This window comes from Sapajus apella, unplaced genomic scaffold (genome assembly GCF_009761245.1).
Source record: "Sapajus apella isolate SASKATOON/1434 unplaced genomic scaffold, GSC_monkey_1.0 scaffold36, whole genome shotgun sequence".
Taxonomy (NCBI): Eukaryota; Metazoa; Chordata; class Mammalia; order Primates; family Cebidae; genus Sapajus; species Sapajus apella.
In genome coordinates this window covers 17,767,942-17,772,167 of record NW_022436976.1, presented here as the reverse complement: position 1 = coordinate 17,772,167, position 4,226 = coordinate 17,767,942, and the positions used below count along the sequence as shown (strand labels likewise).

Genomic DNA, 4,226 nt, shown 5'->3' with positions numbered 1-4,226 from the left:
TCTCCTTTTCTGGATACCACTGTGTATCTGCTGGCACTGCTGCTGAAGGCCTTGGGTTAGGCCTAAAGAATGGGCGAGTTGAAATTGACAGCCAACCAGCAAGCAAGAGTTATGGACTAACTTTCTGAAGTGGCGGAAAGATGCACATTAACTCTGTTCTTCAAAAGATGTTTAAACATAGCTGTCTTCTCATACACCTGTATTTCAGGAATATCTCAGTAATTCCATTATATCATGATGTGAGTTTTCCTAACCCTGTACAGGATGATTGAAGAATCGAGCTGGCCATGCTTGGAATCAGGTGAGACTGTTACTCGATCTCATGGGACTTTCTTCTGAGACTATAAAGGCAACTGCTTCTCAAGTCAGTTCTTTCAGGGGAGGAAGGGTGGAGAATTTATCCGCTAGCTCCAATTTCTCATTGGTCAAATGTTTGCTTTCTAGTACATTAGTTCAATACATCTGGGTTGTGCCTACATGGGACCTAGCAAGCCTCATGTCATTTCATCTCTCAGCATTGACTGGACAAAAAGCAAAAGTGCCTAGTGTGGGCATGTGAAAATATTGTTAGGTTGCGCCTACATGAAATTAGTCAGAGTCCGACCAACATTTGTCAGTGCAGTGACTACTGGTGTTGGAACAAGTGCAGCAATGACAGAAATAGATGCAGTCAAAATATTGACATAGCCACAGGCTGCACATGATACAATCCACCCCTTGCACTACACACATCAATTCATGTGCTCCCATTATATCCAGCTGTCATAATAAACTGTGTGTGTGTGTGTGTGTGTGTGTGTGTGTGTGTGTATGTGTGTGTGTGTGTGAGTCCAGCTTTAAGTTCAGTAGGAACCTTTCTGTGTCATCTGACAAAGCATTCGGCCATCCATCTGATCCCCCCAGAACTGGAATCTTTAACCTTGTAGAACCTATGATTAGAAAGCACAGGTTCTGTGAATTTCAGAAATAATGATAAGAGAACTCAAATCTGTTTTGACCTTGTGGTTCCCAGATCCATGAATTCTTGCTATTTAGGATACAGCACCACCATGTTATTTGCCTTTTGTCAGCATGTAGTCTACAACCTAGGGGAAAGCAGAACTCTTTTTTATTTTTTTGAGAAAAGATTGATGTACTTTTTTTTTTTCTGTTTTGAGTTCCAACCCCAAAAATATTCCAGGAAAAGATAGGGGGAGGTTGGGCTTGTTCTTCTTCAATAGGCTTTTGCTGCCAAGGAAGACAGTGCACTTGCCCCACATCCAGGCTACCCCTATCCTGCTTCTTCCCTGCTTAGCCTGGGGGGGGTCTGTAGGGGTGGCAGGGGCAGCTGGAAGGGAGGGGCTGGGGCAGTGATGCTTTCGGGTGAGAAGTTGGGCTGAGGCTGGGGAACGGGGAAGAAACTGCCCATGTGCAGTTATCATTGCTCAGTGACAGAGCCTCAAAGCTTGGCCAGGGCTGAAGATACCACATGGGTGTGGGTGAGGCAGGCTAAGTGGGATGGCTGCAGCCAAGGAGTTGGGGGAGGGCAGGACTCAGGGCTGGCCCTCTCCCCTCTAACTGATGATTTGCTGAGGTCATCTGTAGCCTGTCATGCTGGCCTGCGAGGCCCCTCTCTTGCTGCCCATCTGAAGGCCAATGACATGCTCTCCCTCCTGCAGCTGGCTCTCTGTGAATTCCTTCTTATGCTCCTGCACTTTCTTCATAAACCAATTGGGATCTCCATGGTAGTGCCTGTCATTCTTGGTCACTGCCAAGCTGCCCAAAGCCATCAGGGTCCTCTGCGCTGCTGCCATATCTTTGCCTTCGAAGAGGTCAGCAGTCTGGAACATGTCAGTCTTGGCGACCCCATAGTTCTCAGCTCCCTTCAGGAACTGAGCCATCTGTTCCATCTGCTTGAAGACCATGGAGGGTGGGTTCCCAGGCACCTTCACAGGCTTGGAGCCATCAAGGTACAGGCTATTCACCAGCTTGCTCAGAATCACGCCATTCTTCAGCCAGACCTGCAAGTCCAGGCACCCATGGTCTGGGTGGCCCACATCAGGGCCACACTGCGCTATGGTCCACTCCACCAGCCACTCCTCCGTCTCCTCATTGTTCTTCTTGATTTTGGACTGCACTTCACAGGTCATGCCATAGGAAGGACCCTAGTTGGTCATGCATGGGGAGAGAGGGCTTCCTTGGGGCTTGCAGGAGGGAGTGAAGACGTGTCTGGGCTTGGACAGAGAGGACTGGGAAAGCAGAACTCTTGAGCTGTTGCCTTTGCTGAAGTTTTAACAGGGCTTTCCACTGTTCTACTGGACAGAGTTTCTTGATGAAGGTGTGCATAGAAGACCAGTGGATCATTTAGTCTTGCATCCATGTAGCCATTCCTTTGGCACAAATTGAGATTTTGTTCTGAAGTGCTTAATGGAATACAATACACAGAGATCAGATAGTCTGTAAGCCGGTAGATAGTGGTGCTGAGGGAGGTACAAGGGAAGGCAAACTAACACCATAAGTAGATTTCTATTTCAGTGAGACCAAATCACAGTCCCTTTCATGGTGGAAATGGTCCATTGTAGTAAACCTACTGCTAAACTTGGGGTTGCCTCCAGGGATGGTGCCATCTTGATGGCTCAGAATTAGTCTCTTCTCCTAGGAGACTGGACATTCACCATGACAGTAGCTGTATCAGTCTTTGTGAGAGGAAGTCCATGCTATCAGGCCAACTCAATGTCTTCACTTCTGCCACATGGCTCATTTCAGTGACAGTGGTTGCTAAAGGGGGCAATCCATAGAAAGATTCCTTCTGTCCCTTTAATTGTTGATCACTTTTCTGCATGGAATATTCTCTGAGTATTTATGTGAGATACAAGGACATAAATACTTTGTGATCAGTCCTATCCATTCATTTATATCCCTCTTTCTTAGAATTCTTTGTTCTTGATCTTCTAGTGTCATTCCTTCCAAGCCCTTCGACAATTAGCCAAGTCATTGACGACTTACTGGGAATCTACGTAGGTCTGTACCTGAAGCCACATCTCATTCCATTACAATTAAATGACCAAGTGTACTGCTAGCAGCTCTGGCCACTGAGAGAATTTCCCTTCACCACTGTCCTCTAAAGGTACCCGCTAGTGGGATTATAATAACAATTGTCCATTTTTAGTCAGCACCGACATATTATGCCACCCGTCTGTGAACCAAGCCCAAGTTCTTTCCTCTGCTGACAATTGGTTATAGAGAGCCTTCTGTAAATTAGAAGTTGGAATTTTAGAAGAGGCATTGGTGTGATGAGGGTAAGTGACTTGGGATCTGAGCTACTTGTTTATGAAATACACTTGTGCCTTCTTGAACTGCTTGGACCTGATCCCTAAGGTAGCATTTCCATGGAATAATGTGTTGTCTTGCACTTGCTCCAACTATGACACAGTGGATCACATAAGATTCAGCATATGATGGGCAGCTTTGGATACATAGTTACTGATGCCAGTACCCAGTCATTGCTTTTTTTTTTTTTTGAGATGGAGTCTCACCCTGTCCCCCAGGCTGGAGTGTAATGGCGTCATTTCGGCTCACTGCAACTTCTACCTCCTGGGTTCTAGTGATAATCCTGCCTCAGCCTCTTGAGTAGCTGGGATTACAGGCACCTGCCACTACATCTGGCTAATGTTGGGTCAGGCTGGTCTTGAACTCCTGACCTCGTGATCCACCTGCCTCGGCCCCCTGAAGTGCTGGGATTACAGGCATGAGCCACCACACCCGGCAAGGCATTTCTTTTCAAACAGAAAAGTGCTCTCTGCTACAAAAGCCATGATCTTACCCTCAAGCTCCAGGAGGCACTGTAACGACTCTTCTATTGGGGCTTGCCTGGTCCTCCACCCAGCATTCTCATCTGCTACTGTCACTTTTAGTATACAGCCTGAGTAGGAGGACAGGTGAGTCCGTAATCTCAACTTGTTGCAACGCCTCTTCTTACTCTGGATTTCGTGTAAAACCAGAGCCTTCTGAGTCACCTGATAAATGGATTGGAGCAGTGGTCCTAAGTGCAGTCTGTGCTACCTCCAAAACCCGAAGAAGCCAACGTAGTGATTGGAGGTATAACTTTTTCTTAGTGGTAGGAGGTGCAACAACTCATTCTTGTCTTAGAGATATGCTGTTCAATAAAGTAGCCACTAGCTCCATGTGGCTATATAAATGAATTTATAAATATATATATATTCGGGCCAGTGTGGTGGCTCATGCCT

At 46.5% G+C, this 4,226-nt stretch overlaps 1 pseudogene across 1 annotated transcript; it reads right to left on the bottom strand.

Annotated features, from left to right (window-relative positions):
• Window positions 1-1,315: 1,315 nt before the first annotated feature.
• On the bottom strand, window positions 1,316-2,217 carry LOC116563707 (annotated as a pseudogene). Its single transcript, XR_004274532.1, has one exon. The product of XR_004274532.1 is annotated as a transgelin pseudogene (transcript).
• Between the last annotated feature and the right edge of the window lie 2,009 nt (window positions 2,218-4,226).